Source organism: Cavia porcellus, unplaced genomic scaffold, assembly GCF_034190915.1.
Source record: "Cavia porcellus strain 051 isolate PalLab524CR breed Dunkin Hartley unplaced genomic scaffold, mCavPor4.1 scaffold_19, whole genome shotgun sequence".
Lineage (NCBI taxonomy): Eukaryota > Metazoa > Chordata > Mammalia > Rodentia > Caviidae > Cavia > Cavia porcellus.
This window is the reverse complement of record NW_026947502.1, coordinates 37,302,293-37,321,450: the sequence shown is the minus strand read 5'-3', so window position 1 is coordinate 37,321,450 and position 19,158 is coordinate 37,302,293. Positions and strand designations below refer to the sequence as shown.

Here is a 19,158-nt window from a genome sequence, read left to right as displayed (position 1 = left end):
GATTAATCTCAGAGCCTCCAGAGCAGAAAACAGGTTGTATATTTGTTGCTCACTGCACATAATTGATGAGTCCCTACACTCCCAAATACCCCAGAGAAGATAATAACAAAAACTCATTTAACAGCTCCAATAGGAAATTTGCATCTAATAATCATTGGCATCTGTAAGGCAAGAGCTATTAATAAAAAAAATTAAAAACCTCTGCCTGATTATATCATAAGTACCACAAGAATTTCTCAGCATAAGCAAATTCTTCAGGCTGTGCTAAAAGCCAAGCCAAAGGAAAATACCCAGGCCAAGGGAAAAAACCTATTTATGCTTTGCCTTTACTGTCATTTATGAAGTCCAAATGATTTCTGGACCATTACAGAGATTAGTAAATGTGTTTTCTCTGTCAATCTAAACTGTGTTTCATTAACCACACTTGTCACCATTCAGATACTGCTTGTAGGATGCTGATAAGGATCCGTTAAATGGTTTCCAAAAGGCCACATGCTACTCACCCCTACCTTCACTGTTTGTAGAATCCCAGTGCAACTCTTAAAGCAGATGCTGCTCATTTACATGCTGACTTTGGCTTACTTTTGTCTTATTATGTTGTTTCTCTTTAATTTGGTCATCTTATATTCTTAAACTTTGTGCCCTTTTCTTAGACACAGGAAGAGATAATTATTTTCTTTCATTCTTTTTCTTTATTTGTAACTGCAGTCACTTCTGCAGAGAGACCTAAAAAGTCGTTGTCTAGGGAAACAAAAGATTGGAATGCAAAGCAATATCACCCAGCTGCTTGCCACCATCTCAGGTGAGTGTGTGCTGCCTGCTGCAGGACTCTAGTAAATGCTACTGGCTCAGACTTTCCCTGGCTAGATTCTTCTTTTTTTTTTTTCACTTTTGATTCGACTAAAAGTAAAAACACAGATTGATTAACCAAAAAGCAGACCCAAACCTATGAGAAAAGTAATTTGAGACTGTGCTAGATTCTCGATTTCTTTACCCCTCCATGGATCAAAGATGCTCAGGTCTCAAAATTATACTTAAAAGGAAATCTAAAATTCCACATCAGATTTGGAATTCTAAAATAACTATCTTTACATTGCTTTTAATGCTAAAGACTTTTAGTGCTAAGCACTGTAAAAATCAATTAATTAAAGTAAAATTCTGTATATATGAATTAAAAGGTAGCTTTAGTAAGCATAGAGTAAAACATTTCTGATAGGTGAAAGACAGAAAGAGAAAACATTAAACTCTTTGGTCCATGCCTTTATTTCAGAACAAGAATTAGTGGTTGTGCTCTAGGAAAATGGATGTATTTATAGACATGTAAAATTTTGCTTTATAATTTTAGGGAGGCTTAGACCATCTAAGCTGCCTAAGCCAAGCCAGGGATAGTACCGGTGAATTAAAACAAAAATATTAGGTGCTCAAGGTGCTTATATACTTCAGTAAATATATAAAACGAGTCTACGCTCAGCCCCAAATTTGTTGACATGACAGAGGTTTTCATTTTCAGTTTTTTGTTCCACAGTGAGGGTGCAGATGCAGCTCAGTGATAGAGTGCTTGTCAGCATTGCTGCACAAGGCCCTGGGTTCAACGCTAAGCACTGCAAAAACTGATTAATTAAAATAAATAAATTAGAATTCTATACATAGGGATAAAAGAATGGTTTTAGTAACCACAGACTAAAATACCCCTGAAAGCTGAAAGTCAGAAAGTGCAGTACCTAAACCTACCCAGCAGAAGTGATGCAAAACCTGCAGGGATTCTCCAAGCCCAGGTGGTGAGGCAGGAGGACAGGGACAGGTAGAGGAGCCAACCTGGTCAGCTCTGTCCTCCCTTTCTTTCCCATAGCCTCACACTGGAGGCCATCTGCAGAGCTGTCAGTTCCCAGGTGTGAGGATAGTGTGCTACAGAGTCCGACAGTGCCAGCAAGCTGGAAGAATGCAGGAGGACAGGACAGGGGATGGTGGGTCTCATCCCTAAGGAAGTAAAGAAGGCTGGGGGTGCAGGCAGAACTGGATGGGAAGGAGGCTGGCACACAAAAAGCTATGCCGTGGAGACCTATGAAACTCTAAAAAAGCCAAGACCAAATTCAAAACACAGAATTGGCCTTCAGAGTCAATGTAGTTCACTATTCAAATTCAAATTTAGAATTGGTCTTGAGATTTAGAGTTAGTACTGATCATATCCTCAGGAAAATTCAAAAGCTTAAGATTAAAAGTTAAGTGGCACAGAAAATATTGATATTTTATAGAACAGGAAAATGAATTCCTATAATCCCAGAAACTAGGGAGGCTAAGGTAGAGGGGATTGCAAGTTTGAGTCCAGTCTGGTCTACTGAGCAATTTGGCAACACCCAAATTTAAAAACAAAAAAATTTTAAGAGCTGGAGATAAAGCTCAGCACAAAGACAGTGGCTGGGTTCAATCTCAATACCATCAAAAAGTACAAAAAAAAAAAAGGAATATTCTGAAAATATTTACAAAAAGTAATCAAACAAATACAACAGAAACTCAGATAAAGAGGGAAAAAATCAAAGAATATAAAAGTTCACAGAAGAGAAAATGGCTTTATTCTAACCAGTTCTTACCATCCATTTCCCACCCGTGGACACTGGGTCCAGATTTGAGTGACATGCACCTCTCAGCGAGGCTGTCGACACCTCCCAATTCAGTGACCAAAATGCATCCCAGAGCTAAAAATGTGATCTCACCCTACATTCTTTTCCTGAAACTTTAGTTCTGTTTGGTTTTGTTCTCAGTGTAAAAGGGTGAGAATTTTTAAGGAAACAAATGGTAAAGATCCCAAGCATTAGTTGCACAAATGTAAAATAATTGGACAGATTTTCCTTAAGTTTCTGTCACTCCTCCAATTGACAAAGGCATAAAAGGAGCAATTCTGAACACTCAGTATATGCTCAGCAAGTGCTAAGAGCTAGTGTTAAATTACAACTGTCTCAGGAAATGAGACACAGGAAGTTAAGTCTCATGCCTGATGCTGTAGTGCTGGGAAGCACCATGAGCATTCTGACACCACGCTCTGTTGGCTCAAGTTTGGCCTCTCAGCTACTGTGCATTGATGCTTCCAGTTTAATGACACCTTTGGCTCTGTGGAGACAGGAGGAAACACAACCAGCATGGTCCCTGGATTTCTGAGGCTTACAGCTGAGTGGATAACTATGACAACTAAACATACAACTGGGAGACAGTGACAAACTCTGATGAAGAAGACACAGATGATTTTGAAATACATAGAAGTAGCTCCTAACACAGAAATCATTGCCAATTAGACATTGTTTAGCTCATATTAAAGAGAATCTGCAGGCCAGAGAATTATAAAAGGAAAAACCTGGACTAGAAACAACAATCCTTCATAGGAGATTTATCCACCCGCCCAAAGAAAGGTCTGATATTTGTCCTCCACTTGTAGGAGATGGTATTTAAGCCCTTGAACTGTCTCACCTGATAGAAGGTCTTTGCTTGCTTTGATACCTTAGGCCACACTAGATAGGTAGCAGTGTGATTTAGATGTATGTGTATGGCCTGCTGACTACAAGGCACTGGCTCAGTCTTTAGAGGGAGTAGAGCTTAAAAGCAGCCTTGTGGGCAATCACTCTATGTGACCAACTCCAATAGCAACTCTGGACATGTGTCCCCACAAGCTGCAGGTGGAGACCCTTGCTTCCTTTAGGCAGCCAGAACCAGAAGAATCAGATAAACACACCACTGTATGCCTGTCACCATTGTGGGAGTCCTGGTGTAGACACATAGGCTGAGAGAAAAAGCAGCCCCATGACCACACATCCCTGGCCATCAGGGAAGCCCTAGTGTAGCTACACAGGTCTGGAGAAGTTTGCCCCATGACCTGCTACCTCCCTGGGAACGTCAGTCAGAGAAGGCCAGAGGCCTGCCCCATTCCTCTATACTGTGGAGGGGCTGCCAATGAGGGAAGTGTGCAGGACCCCACAACTGGCTGGTTGAGAGAAATACAGGAGGATGTTAGGACAAAGGAGCAAAAGGCAATCCCAGACCACCAGCCCACACAAAACAAGTCCGGGAGATATACTCATGGAAGAAAATGAGTTCTAAAATTTCTGAGAGGATAGCAACTGAAGAAAGGAAACAACTTCATGAGGCTATCAAAGTAATCAGATCAGAAATAATGTCTTAGGTAAAAGATGAAATCATAAACATAAAGAAAGAATTTCTGAGCATATCTAAAGAAAACATAGATTTAAAAAGTGGAGCATACAAAGACGATGGAAACCTTGAATGAACAATATAGAAAGAAATTACAATGTATGAAACAGATTCAAAGAGATATCCAGGAAATTAAGAGGTCAATCAAAAGCTGGAAAAACTGCAAAAGAGACTGAAGATAGACTTTCAGACCTTAAAGACAGGATTGCAGCTAGCAATTATGAAAGGAAAGATCGCTTAAAAATAACAAGGAACCACAAAATAAGAATTCAATGGCTTCAAGATGACACAAAGAAAAATAATTTAAGAATGATGGGTGATAGAACTGTGGGGGACCGGCAGCGGCTGAAAAGATAAGAAGTATGAAATATAAATGACCTTTATTTTGAGAATGCGGGGAGAGACACCCCCGATCCCTTGGGGCATGCCATCTCCACCCCAGGTCAGCGATCTCTTTGTGGAACACGTGGAGTGAGGCACAGAAGTAGCCTCGATTTGGGGTGGAACCTAAGTGGGTATTAGGGATGCACAGGTAGCCCATTGGTCTTTGTTTGGCACCAGAGGTAAATTCCTAAGGGTGGGGGAGATGGAGCTCCTTGGTTCTGGCTGAGGCTTTACCAGCTACAGTGTCCGGCCTGGGCCAAAATCCTTTCAATGGGTATAAGTGAAGAAGTAGGAATTAACACAAATGAAATAAAAAGTTTATTTACAGAAATAATTGTAGAAAACTTCCCAAACAATGGGAAAAGGACCTGACATATAGATAAGCAAGATATAAACTCCAACTAGCCATAACCAAAGTAAGCCTACACTCAGATATGCAATAGTCAAGATCCCACAAATCCAGCACAAGAATGGAACATTAAAAGCTATTAGAGAAAAAAAAAAAAAAACAGATCTCCTATAAAGGAAAACCAATCAGAATCATAGCAGACTTGTCAACACAAACCATCAAGTCAAGAGTTTGGAGTGAGGTGTTGCAAACCCTGAAAGAAAACAACTTCCAACACAGTTTTATCTACCCTGCAAAACTATCTTTCAAAATTGATGGAAAAATAAGATGCTTCCATGATAAAGAACAACTGAAGGAATTCATGACCATCAAAGCCATCCTACAGAGAGTGCTAAAGGATATTCTAAGAGAGATAAAGATGAGCATGGTTTCAGGAACAGCAGCAGAGGAGAATCACCAAACAAGACAGGCAACTGAATGAAGGGGAAAAGTGGAGGACCAACAGCAGGAGGATAGCAGGGCAGAGGTGAACCAATGTATGCTGGTTGTAACCATTAATGTAGATGGCCTCAGTACAGCAATAAAAAGAAACACAGGGAGAATGAATCAAGAAACAAGATCCATCGATATACTGTATACAAGAAACACATTTAACCTGAAAGGAAATTCCTAGACTGAAAATCAAAGGAGAGAAAACCATTGTTCCATGTGACAGGAGACCAGAAAAAAGAAAGGGTAACTTGTCCATCAACTGCAGAATGGGCAAGAAAGCTATGTAGAATGGATAAGAAAGATTGTATTTTCATACAGTGGAAAGCTACACAGCTGTAAATAAGATAATCTCAGAACTCTTGTAGGTAAATGGGTACAATTGGAGATGGGCAAATGGGTACAAATGTTCATGGGCAAAATGGTTTGAAGTTATACAGGTCAACCCTAGTATAAAAAGCAGAAGGAGTTAGTAGGACCCAAAAAGCACAATAGATATTATGAAAATGCCAGGGGAGGAAACACTTAGTAGGGGAAGGTGGTAACCATGCTAATTTCTTATTGGTTTATCTTGAGCTCTTGTATCATTTTCATAATTTTGTTAGGTTTGATTTTGTTCTGTTTTGTTTCATTTTGTTAGATTTTACTATGTCTGATGGTATATTAAAAGTTAGCAGCTGTTAAAAGTTAACAGGATGTATTATGGTAACCATGGTTTGCTTCCTAATATCTTGTTTTTAAATCCTATAATGCTTTTCATTCTTTTATTTAATTGGTTTTATTCTGTTTTGTTTTGTTTGATCGTATTATGTGTGATGATATGGACAGCTGTTTTGAAGAAAATAAGACCTATGGTAGCCATTGTTGACTTCCTATCATCTTGTTTTGAAGTTCTATAATGCTTTTATTGTTTTGTTTTGATTGATTTTATTGTTATGTTTTATTTGATTTTATTATATGTGATAGTATGAACAGCTGTTTTGAAGAAAATGAGACATTTAGTAACCACTGTTCATTTCCTGTTATCTTGTTTTGAAATCCTGTAATGCTTTCATTCTTTTGTTTTGATTGGTTTTAGTCTGTTTTCTATTGCCGTATTTCATTATATGTGAAAGTATGAACAGTTATTTTGAAGAAAGCAAGAGACACTGTGGTAGTCATTGTTGATTTCCTATTGTCTTCTTTTGAGATCATATAATATTTTCATTCTTTTGTTTTGATTGATTTATTCTATTGTTTGGGTTGACTTTATTGTGTGTGAAGGTATGGATAACTATTTTGAAGAAAAAAAAAGAAACATTATAGCAGCCCTTGTTGATTTCCTGTTTGTTTTAAAGTCCTGTGTTGATTGCATTGTTCTATTCTGATTTGCTTTTTCCTGTTTTGCTTTTTTATTTTACTTGGTTCAAAATAAAAAATAAACAGTTAATATAGTTTCACCTAATCATTTTTAATTAAGGTTTTATTTTATATATCATTTTTGTTTTACTTAAATGTGCATCAATTGGTTGGTTGTTGATTGGTTGAGTTACCAATACTTATCTTCATTCACTAATGATTAGAAATGAATTTCAATAAAAAATTCATAAACTGATATACTAAAAATAGCATAAAAATGGAACAAAGTTGGGGAGAATAGTGCATAATTAGTATGTCTAAAAACAACTTTAAAATTTTTAGACGACTTTAACATTTTTTGCTCTCTTCTTTTGAAAACAACTTCCTTCCACTATTCCCTACCCTTTTAAAAAAAGACTGAAATTTTTCCTTAAATAGATTGATTTCTACAAGTCCTTTCATACATATTTTCCCTTTTTCCAATATTAACTCCTATTTCCTTAAATAGATTGATTTCTACAAGTCCTTTCATACATATTTTCCCTTTTTCCAATATTAACTCCTAACACCTGGCAGATTCTCACTTCCCACTGATCTTTGTCTAATTAGCGTAGAAGTGTGGGAAAGAGATCTGAGACACTTTCTTTAAGAGCTAGCAGTCCACTGATACAGCTTTTAGTGAGTTGAATCTGGGATGGAACAAAATTTGATAACACTTTCAAGACAGTTTATTGAAATGTGGGACTCTACGCTTCAATTTTGTTTTTAATTTCTAAATAGCATGTGAAAGATCATATGAGTAGATCTGCTTCATACAACTCTTCATTAATTCCAGTCCCACTTCTGAGCCTTTCTCTGCCTCAAAGCCTCAACCCATCATCTCTGGGTCCCAACTTATTGAAGAATTGTACACTCTTTTTCCTCCTATCCGTGAGCTCCACGCTGTTCTTGGAAATTCATCCAACCCTTGACTCTTGTTTCCATTTATATGACTAACTCCCACTCCTGCCTTACAGCAAGCAAGAAAGGAGAGGCTAAAAGGCATACCTACTCCTTTAAAGATGCCCGACTGAAAAATGCACATTCTTTTTACATCCCACAAGACTGTGGTTTGTGCATCATGACAACAGCAATGACCTTTACACTACAAACTGGGCATTCAGTACCACTACAACTTTTCCTGCCTTACAGTTATTTGTAATACTATGTTCTGTGTTGTTCCCTAGCATTTTTATGTCATTTTTCTTATTGTCCAAAATCACTGGGCCATTGAAGAAGATTTGCATTTGTATAATGCTATTAGGAGACAGTGAAAATATTACCCAGTCCCATCACCCAAGAGGAACACTTTTTCATTATTTTGTTTTGCTTTGTTTTTTGGTACCAAGGATTGAACTCATGACCTCGTGCTTGCCAGGAAGCTACTGACACCACTGAGCTAAATCCCCAGCATCATGTTTTATTGTTGTTCCTTCCAGAATGCTCTGCATTCCTTTTGTTATAACTTGGGCCCCAGTATAAAATCCAAGGAGGCAAGAGACTGAAAATTTAGGTGGCAAAGGCTTTATTTCCAGGCCAGTGACCAGTCTCTGGGAGCCAATTTGGAGACTGTGTCCCAGAGACTGAAGGGAGGACTTTAAAAAGAGGCTGGAGGAAAAGGGTGGGGGGAGACAAAGAAACCTGCAGAGCCATCAAACTTGTTGACCCGAGTCTAGAAACTGTATTGCTGTCCACTTAGCTCTGACAATCTCGGGAGTTCCTGGTGTTTCTCAAATTACTCCCATCCTACAGACTGACATTATCTCGGAGTGGCACATCTGCAGCAATATTTGGAGAAGAAAGTGGGGAAATTAATTATCCCAGCACAGCTCATCTTCGCTAGTGAGTGCGAAGGGGTCATGAGTTATGAGATGCTGGAACTTAAGTTTTACAAAGATCTGATATCTAACTCATTTGATACATACAGAACAAAAGGAAAGCACCGATTGGGGTTTGGGCCATAGTATTACCCGGTAATTTCTTTAAGCTAAGCAGTTCTTAAAATTGGGGCAGGCTCATTTTATACAGATCATCACTGGGTCGGGGAGAGGTCACCAGAAACCCAAATTCTTTATGGCCTAGATAGATAGGTGAGGGGAGAGGGAGGCAATAAGGCGCCATACAGAACAGAAAACGGCGGTTATGTGTCAAGGTCAGGGTAAAGGGTTAAACTCATACACAAATCTCTCTGCACACAACCAGGTTACTTTAAACAAATGTACATTAATGGGCCATTCTAGTTTTCTTTAGCTCTTTAGCAGAGAATAGAGGCACCTAACAGTGATTAACAACCCTTGTTAGCTTGTTTTAGCACAACTTCTGTAGTTTGTAGAGGGCAACGATGGTTAACATATCAATTAGGTGAGATTCTTGCAATTCTTTACAGAGGAGAGTGTTGCTCAACATATCAATTAGATCACTTAACATATCAGTTAGGGAAAAAGGATAAAACAAACACATTTAGTAAGCCACTTTACAGGTTTGCTATAATACACATACAACTAAGCTATTTTCTTAGAGTACAACACCTTTTATTTACCTACCTCAGGTTAAAGTAAATTCAGTATTGTGCTTCAATTTTCTTTCATTTGTTAGTCATTATATCACCTAATTGGTAGGGTTTCACTTGAAAGAAATTTTCCAAATGAGTAAGAAGGGGAAGCTCTTCTGTTTCCACCACAAGCCAGACAAAATGTAAGAACTGTGCCCAGGGAAAATGAATGTGAAAATGGAGAATTCAAAGCATGAGTAGGACAAGGTGGGTGATGCCAAAACTATGGCATACGTGCCACAGTCAGCTCTTGTCATTGAACACTTTAAGAGGTTTGCTGTAACTGGAGTCAGGCCCTTCATAAGTGAGTGTCCACACCCTTTAGCAGTGGGTGAACCTTTCAATGATGCAATCATCCTGCTGTGGAGTGCATGCTGCAGGTTGACCACCACTGCTTTAGAGGCTCTTGAGCCAAAAGCACTTAGGCTAAGTCAGGAGGACTTCTTAACATGAGTAGCATTCAAGGGACTTGTTCATAAGACCTGGTTGTCTGCATGATGTAGTCCAAGTCTAAGAACAGATGGAGATGTCAACAGACTCTCATAACCAGACATGAGTTCATCCCAAAGTTAATTTTCTGGGGGAAAAGGCATCTTAGGCCATTAAGTGTATCATGTCTGGCAGCAAAGCAGAACTGATTTTAATTCTCAGTTTCCTGGGGACTCTAACAATGGTGGGCAAATCACAGTGAAAGAATGATATTCTCATATTAGAAAATGAATATTAGAGGGAGTGTTTAACACAGTGAGATACAAGGTCCATAGATGCTTACCGCACTAGATACCTGAGAACTGCCATGGAGAAGAGCAATTACAAACAGGGCAGGGCTCAGAAGGCAAGAGGGCATCGTTAGGAAGTTTCCCAAAGTAACGTATGAGAAAGTTAATCCCTGTCCCGAATTGTACTGTTTAAGGGATTTGGCCTTGTCTTAGTTATTTTTAACTGGTCACTGAGACAAAATACCAGAAGCCCAAAGTTGAAGAAAAAAAGGTTTATTTCTTACAGTTTTTGGAGGTTTCAGTCCACACTCAGTTGGCTCCAAGGCAGGGTGGCATGGCTGGGCCACAGTTCATGGCGGCTGCAAACAGCAAGGAGGAAAGTGACAAAAGAGCTAGGGACTCCTTTTTTTATGCCATTATATTACATCCTGCTCCCCCCTAGATGGGTGTAGCACTGACACCATCAATCCAAGGTAGACAATGAACCAATCGCAAATGCCTGAGGCCTGGGGGCCACCAACATAAACCATGGCATTCCATCCCTGGCCCCCAGGACTCATGTACATCCTTTATACAAAAGACATTCAGTCCATCTCCAAGAGTTGCCCAAGACCAAGCATTGCTGAAAAGTCCAAGTCCCAAGTCTCCTCCAAGATCAAACTCTTACCTGTAACCCCCTGTACAAATGAAACAAGGTTAAACATTTTTGAAATGCAAAGGCAGAAGACAAACATTACCATTCCAAAAGTTACAAGCAGGGGAATATAAAGCATTGGAAGCAAAGCAAGTCCAACATCCAGCAGGGTGAACATTAAGTCCTAGGGTTCCATGCTCAGCATTTGAAGCAATCTGGTTGCAAACTCCAAAAGGCTTGGGTGATTCTACCCCCAGGGCACTTTTAGGGATTTTAGCTCTGGCAGCTTTTTTTTTTTTAATACCCTCTCTGCTCACTTTTTGCAGCCTTCCTTGGATCATCCACATTCCTGGCTTTTCCAAACTTCTGAGGTCTCCACTGCACCTTTGGCTTTACCCTTATATCTTTACAAATTGCCTTCTCAGGAGCACATTGCTTGGCCTCCCAGGCCCTTTGCAATCAAGATGGAAGCTGTCTTACCCTCAGAATTTGTGCATTTTTTTGCACCTAAAATCAGCACCATGTGGATGCCACCAAGGTTTGCTGCCAGCTGGAGCAGTAGCCAGGCTTTTCTCTCTCTTGGCTGTAGGGGTTGATTGTCTGGATCACTGGGCTCTATGAACCTGATAGTGAAGAAAAGCTTCTCTATGTTGCCACCATTTTGGAACCTCATGTGGCCTCCGTTGCCATTCTGGAGTATGGTGCTCTGCAACTTTTTTTCTGAGCAAATTTTGCAATTTTGAGGCTGCAAAGGGTAGGGACCTGCTGCCCCAGGGCCATCTTTTTTAACTCTCCTGGGTTTTTTTTTCGTCACTCAAAGTTTTAACTCTGTCTTTACAGTCTACAGCCTTTCTAAAATATTCTTTCTGGCCAAATTTACAGAGTTGTAAATTACCTTGCTAGGCTTTTTGCTCTTGATTGTAACATAAAGCTGGCTAAAAGCCCCCAACAATAGCCATGCCACAGCCTCAACATCTGACTGCTTTGTAATTTCCTTTTCCAGATTAATCAGTCTATCCCTCTTAGTCTCAGTCTCAGGCAAAGTCTCTCAGCATGAGCAAAATGCAAACAAAGTTTCTGCCAAGCCATAACACACATCATGGGGAGTCCTACAACCAATACAGTCCTTCTTCCCAGCAGAAACCTCCCAAGCCTGGTCTTTACCATGAGGCTTTTTATCAGTTTTCTTGTCTCTTGAGCTCTTACCAGAATCTCCTCTATGGAACAGCCTAAGCTGCTCCAGCTCTATGCATCTAGGCTACATGTCCAAACCTTTTAAAACTCTGCCCACAAGCCATTTTTAAAGCCTCTCAAAAAACATGATTAGGTATAGTCACAGCAACGAACCCACTCTCAGTACCAAATTTTGTCTTAGTTACTTTTAACTCATCGCTGAGACAAAATACCTGAAGCCCAAAGTTAGGAAAGGAAGGTTTATTTCTTACAGTTTTTGGAGATTTTAGTCCATACTCAGTTGACTCCAAGGCAGAATGGCATGGCTGGGCCGCAGTTCATGACAGCTGCAAACAGCAAAGAGGAAACAGGCAAAAGAGCGAGAAACACCTTCTTCCTGCCATTACATTACATCTTGCTCCACCCCTAGATGAGTGTAGCACTGACACCATCAATCCAAGCTAGACAATGAACGAATCACAAATGCACAATGCAAATGCGTGAGGCCTGGGGGCCACAGACATAAACCATGACAGGCTTCTACTCTGTGCAGCTAAAAGAGCCCACTTTCTACCTATCTTACTATATCTCCAATTTGAAAAAAGCCTTCAAGATTAGAAAGAATTTTGTAGGGGCCAAAAGATACTTAATATGATCTGTTTCTTACAGTAATTTTTTTAAAAAACAAAATGATCAATCAAAGTAAAAACTGTCAATATTTCTAAAAACACAGCACTAATAAAATTATATATTATTTATTAACTGAAACCCAAGCGAGATATATGATACATAATTTAATGTGTACCATATAAAAATTAAGCTGTCCCAACTCGGTGTGTGCAAAACTTTACAACTCAGATCAACAAATGTTAAATGTTCAGTTTATTTTAAATTACTATATAATTGAGCAATAAATACCCTACTCCACTCCTGGTTCCCAGTTGAATCTCTGATCCTTGTCTGCCCTTGAGCCTTCCCAAATCCTACTTCCATTCCCATGCTTATCTGGTCTTGAGCCTCAAATTAATAACTTGATGAATTTGAAAATGTGAAAGTCGAATCTTCTTGGCATCATGAACCAGGAGTAAATGTAAAATGTCACATACCTCATAACTCTAGCTCCTGGCTATTCTCAGTTCTGTTTTACTTGTTGGAAAATTAAACTTTACAGAAATTTACCATGTTAGATGCAGTCTCAATCGCAATTATTGAGAGATAGTGATAATAAACATTAAGAATATAAAAAGATTTACCTTGAATATTAAGCAACAATAAGAAAGCTGAGTCAAATTTAGAAACTGACACGTTATGACTGGAATTGGTGCTCGAGTCTGAACAACTTGTGGAACTTAGATAAGGGCATGCCATAATGGACCATCCTGGAGGTATGCTTGGTGCTGTGTAGTTCAACATTCTAACTCCACCAGGGCCCAGTAACATGCCACAAGCTCTGACTGAGATGTCTTATAAAATGCTTCAACACCATTTTAGTCTTCTTTATAATTTTGAAGAGATTTTTAGGATTTTGCCTTACTTTCTTCCTATTGATAATGAAAAGTATGCAATATTATGCTATTCTGTTTAAAAGTAACTAGAAATAACAGAGCAAAAGTTAACGTCTTTGCATCATGATGGTGTTTATGTATTTCCTGTCAAGTTTTTCTCTTACTTTTCTTTCTTTAAATAGCTGAGATCAAAAGACGGATTTTTTAAAAGTATGATTTACTTCTCTTAACCTTATTAGGATAGTTTTACCCTTGAAAGAAGTGTCACTCTCCTGCAGGAAGTGTCACGGTAAATTTCTGTAAAATTAGATTTTCCGAGTAAAACAGAACTGAGAAGTGTCACTCTCCTGAAGGAAGGGAATGTGGGTCTGGGAGTTACAAAGGATGGAACTCTGTACACTTCAGACACACAGAGAGGCAGGGAGGTCAAAGGGTGATTATTCTACACAGCACAACAGTGGCAGAACCTAAGCCAGTGCAGCTGTTGAGGTTGCAGGCTTGTCTTTAGGGGAACAACTGGGGCAGGATAAGTGGTAAAATGCCAGATCTGTAGAAAAGAAACAGAATACAGACCTATAGGAGATGAAATCCTTCATGTTTGTACCATGGTCATGCTCACCACAGTGTGTGCAATGCATATTTAAATGTAAATAAATATCTGACACATATGTATAACTATGTATACATATACATGAGAGAGAAGACAGAGCTTCAATAGTAGTTCTCATGTGTAGGATTAATTACAATAATTACACACTCTAGGGTTCAGAATCATACCAAGTCCTTGGGTTAACAAGTTGTTTCATCCCTCATTGTTCATCATATGACTGAGATGAGGCAACTGCATACTGGAAGCAAAAAATGAGGCCAAGAAGGTGTTCTAGAAATTCAGTACAGGGCTGGATGAATAAGCACTGGGTCCTCCTGCACCTCCCATATGTCATGGTTTATGTCGGTGACCCCCAGGCCTTATGCGTTTGTGGTTGGTTCATTGTCTAGTGCTTGGATTGCTGGTGTCAGTGCTACATCCACCTAGGGGTGGAGCCAGCATACAATGTAATGGCAGGAAGAAGGCGTGTCTCTCTCTGTTGGCAGTTTCCTCCTTGCTGTTTGCAGCCACATGAACTGTGATCCTGCCATGCCACTCTGCCTTGGAGCCAAATGAGTATGGACTGAAACCTCCAAAAAGTGTAAGAAATAAATCTTTCCTTTCCCAACTTTGAGCATCAGGTATTTTGTCTCAACAAGTAAAAAGTAACTAAGACACCATAGGAGGATATCACACTGAGAAAAATGAAAATTATTCTCATAATGCCAAGAATGAAACAATTAAAAGCTTTGTCCTGATCTTTTAAAAATCACAAACCAGAGGAGAAAAGTTAAAATCACAGTATGTGTACAATGCCTTTCAACAGATTTTGAAGTAAAGGAATCCCAGATTCAACAAGCTTAGCCAATGTGTTGATAATTTCTGAGCTGATTGATAAGAATAGCAAGGTTTCTTCATGCTTTGTACATTTGACAATTTCCATAATAAAAAGAGTTCTAAAACTGTAACAGTTTAATGATTGAATAATATTAGCTCACAGGATCATCATGAACCCTTTGTTCATCTTGTTTACTGTCTATCTTCACTGTCTAGAACAGTACTGCCCCATTAAATCCTCCTTAAATTAGCTGTTGGTGTACACTGACTTCTTCAACCATGGACATTGTGACTTTTAAATAGATCCCACCTGTCGAGTCTGTGGATGAATTTCAGGGTTGAGCCACATTCTTAACCTAATTTGTAGTGAATGCGTCTGCTGCAATGACATTTCCCTTTTCCTTGTAAGGAAACCCGGTGTAGCAATATTAGAGTGACAAAGGAGTAAGAAAGAAGACTGAATTAGGAATGTTGCAGGAGGGCTCATAGAGAACAGTCAGTACTCTGAGAATAAACCACAGGAACAAGGAGCTCTTGCCTTTCATTATACTTACACCCGATTTTCACTGTGTAGAGTGTTGCCAGCATAGTCTGTGCAGACATACTACACTTGTTTTCTACAAAGGATCTCATTTCCTAGCCAGAGTTTTCTGAAACATTTGTTTTTCCAAGGGATTAGGGGTCAATGATAGTATTAGACTACTCTACAATGCTTAAGTATTATAATCTCACTGGGAAGATGGTAACACTTAAATGTCTTTTTTGAATATTTAGGCTATAGATGCATTCTTCAAGTATAAGTAACAACAGTATTCCTCATTTGCTGGGAATACTAACATAAGAAACATTTCAGTAAAAAGTACTTCATTTAATTCTTATAGCAATATAGTGAAAAAGTGGTCTTATTTACAAATAAGGACACTGTCATTTGAAAACTTAGTTAAAATTCATACAACTAAGACTTCCGGGAAGATGGCAGAGTGATAAACAGTAGGAAGTCAACCTCTGTGAGACTGGGACTCCAGACACTGGAATATAACAGCTAAAGGTAGAAAAGCAGAGAGATGGATCCCCAAGACCCAGGGAGGATCCGAAAGGAGAATTAGAGTCCACAGGGAAAGAGACAGACTTCAAAAGGAGGGAGCAAAGTGCATTTCCTTCTGGACTCCCAGTGCAGCATGAGAGAGGAGGCTCAAATCTACAGAAACACGCTGTAGATCTAAAGGATAACTACAGGGGCTCCACTGTGGGTGATTCCAGAGACTCCAGGGAAAAGCACACCAGTTGGATGGAGGAGTCAATGCTGTGAGCTATGTCTCTGGCAACTCCACTTAAGCATCCGCGGGAGAGTTTTGGCCAGATGCTGTTTAGGGGTTAACTGAACCAGGGACTCAGAGCAGCTGTGGGTTTTCCTTCCTTTCAAGGCTCCGGGAGACTGGATGAGGTAGAACAACAGGGGTCATCAGTGTCAGGGAGCCATAGTCAGGCTGATAAGAGAAACTCAGAGAGTTGTAGGCTGAAAATCTCAGGCCTCAAACCCACCACCAGAGGCCAGGGTCAGCCTGAACTGCTTTAGAGTTGAAAACACCAGAATGGGCAAACTGCACTATTCATACAGCAGGCTTGCTGAGATTACCAGCGCCCAGCATTGACGGAGGCTTCATTGGATGCTATAGTGGGGATCTGGGCTCTGTTTGCCTCTTTGTCTAGCAGAGACAGTGGAGACATGCAGTGAATTAAACACTCACAAGACTGTTGCCCCAGACATAATCACAGGCTTAATCACAGAAAATCTCCTTTTTTCCTCTCTTTGTGTTTGCTGGTTTTCTTTTTTCTTGAGTGTTTTTTACTTTTCATGAGTGTGGATATTGTCTTTGTTTACATCTTGTTTTTGTTTTTGCTTCTTTCCCTTCTGTCTTCCTCATCACTTTCCCAAAGCTTCGTCAATCTTTCTTGTCCTTCAATCTCTCTGTCATCTTTCATGCCTCTAATTTTTTCTCTTCTCCCCTCTACATTTTCTGTCCTGAGGGTAAGATCACTCTACTGAGGGGATATTTACTGTGTATCACTTTCTGATATGTTTTAGATTGTTATGTAACTATAAATCTGTTACTGATCCAGTTCTCATTTGTAGAGGGTAAGCTCAACTAAAGGCACAAGAGACGAAGAATACTGATGTCCTACCTCATTAACCCTATTAGACTGGAAGAGTGGAGGGTGAATTCCAGGTGAGGAAAGTGGTGAAGATGATGAGTGAGTGCTGTCATCCAGCCCCTGTTGGTAAAGCAGGAGAGGCAATCCAAAAGAAGCAGGCCACTGGCCCCAGCGCCACCACCCTGCAGAACAAAATGGCAAAAGTATTTATCACAAACATGTTCAAATAACTAAGTGAAAATATCATTAGGAAAATAAAGAACAGTGCTCTGCCCAATAGAGGATATCGATAGAGATAAAAAGTAACTAAAAATAACTCATCAAAATTCTAGAATTATAAAGTAGGATTACAGTTACTGGCCTACAATCTTGTTTTGAAATTATGTTTTATTTTTTCTTTCTATCTTCAAAAGAAAAAATGTAGTAGAAGGGCTCAACAGTAGATTTTTAGTAGCAGAACAAAACAGTGAGCTAGATGCTAGATCAGTGAAGATTATGCCATCTAAGAATAAGAGAAAAAGGATGAAAGCAAATAGCATTTCAGAGAAACGTAGAACACCAGTAAGCATAAGATGAATGTAAAGAGAATATCATACCAGAAACAGAGTAGAAATATGATAATAAAAATATTTGAAGAAACAATGACTGTTACTTTGAAAGAAAAAAAAGGTACAGTACCCAGTGCTGATTCTGGAGTGTCAGGATGTGAAATCCAGCAATACTATTATTCTTTGTTCAGAGTGATTTTAGTCTGCTTTGGTTTGTTTAATCTTAACATAAATGAAGATATGGATAAATGCGTGTATGTTTTCATGTATAGGATTGATAACCATATTACTAAGTTTTTATTAGATAGTTGAACAGACTATTTGCAGTCTCTCTGTTTGAATTCCTATTTATATGTTCCACTTTTGTATCTTGAACAATTATTTGTAAGAGGACAATATGTAAACATCAATTAGTGTTTTATTACTATTTATTTATTCTTTGAAAGTATGTGTTATTTCTACCCATTTTCTGTTTTGTCTTTCTATAAATAAAATTTTTTAAAAAAGAAACAATGACTGAAAACTTCATAAATGTGATTTTAAAAAACCATTCATCTATACATCTATGAGATTCAAAATTCCAGGGAGCTAACACAAAGAGATCCATATCCAGACACATCATAATTAATATGCTAAAAGTCAATGGCTAAGAGAAAAATCTTGAAACCAACAAGATAAAAATGACTCAGATGCAAGGGAACCACAATAAATTTATAACTAAGTTCCCATCAGAAACAATGACAGCCAGAAACAAAAACATTACTGGATTTGTAAGTTATAAATGCAATATAATAACAATAAGAGCACAAAAAGCAACAAAACAAATGTTAATAATCTAGAAGTTGATTCTGGAGCGTTAAAACATATATGAAAATAATGCAAAATATCAGTGTTGCATACTTTTCTTATTGCTGAGACAAACACTCAATACCCCAAATTGAAAGAGGAAACATTTATTTCAGATCACAGTTTATGGAGGTTTTAGTCCATAATTGGCTGGCTCTAAGGTAGCATGGCATGGCAGAGGACATCATCAAGCAGGCAGGAGACAGCACAAATCAAGCAGCAACAACAGAAGCAGCAGCAGCAAGCAACAAGCAAAAGCATCAGCTCCTTTCTGTCCCTTCGCACTCTGGGCTGCTGGCCTTTATAGGTATAGTCCACACACCCAGAACTATGCCAAACCAATCAGCGTACAAGTTAGTAACTATACACAGTTAATCCAAGCATCACACACTTGAGATCCAGCCACCTCTGAAAAGCCCCATCTATGACTGCAGGAGGCTTTGCGGTGGGACTCTAGATAGAAACTATATCAATCTCTAAAGAAACTAAAATACTAAACTAAAATACTCACTTAGAAGCCCCGCCTCTGCCTGCCAGGTGCCGCCACCAGAAGGTCCTTTCCTCTGTGTGCCCAGCATGGACAGGGAGAGCCAGAAGATTTGCCTCTGCCTGCTGGGCACTGCCACTGAAAGGCCCTTTCTTCCACGTGTCCAGCACAGGTTGAGGGAGACATATAGATCTGTGCACCACCACCAAAAGGCCATGTCCTGCAGAAGGCCAGCGTGGGCAGAGAACCAGCAGATCTGCCTTCAACTTCAGGGAGCTGCCACCAGAAGACTCCTTCCTGTAGGCAGCCAGCAGGATCA

General features: G+C 39.3%; 1 long non-coding RNA gene across 2 annotated transcripts in view; it reads right to left on the bottom strand.

Moving 5' to 3' along the window:
* LOC134471642 (uncharacterized) overlaps positions 1-19,158 on the bottom strand; it is a 179,543-nt gene that overhangs the window by 122,059 nt on the left and 38,326 nt on the right. For both annotated transcript variants that reach the window (XR_010041150.1, XR_010041151.1), the window contains exons 2-3: positions 16,989-17,140; positions 10,351-10,425 (exon numbers count right to left, since the gene is read on the bottom strand). This is a non-coding gene — a long non-coding RNA (uncharacterized LOC134471642). The remainder of the gene's footprint in view (positions 1-10,350; positions 10,426-16,988; positions 17,141-19,158) is intronic.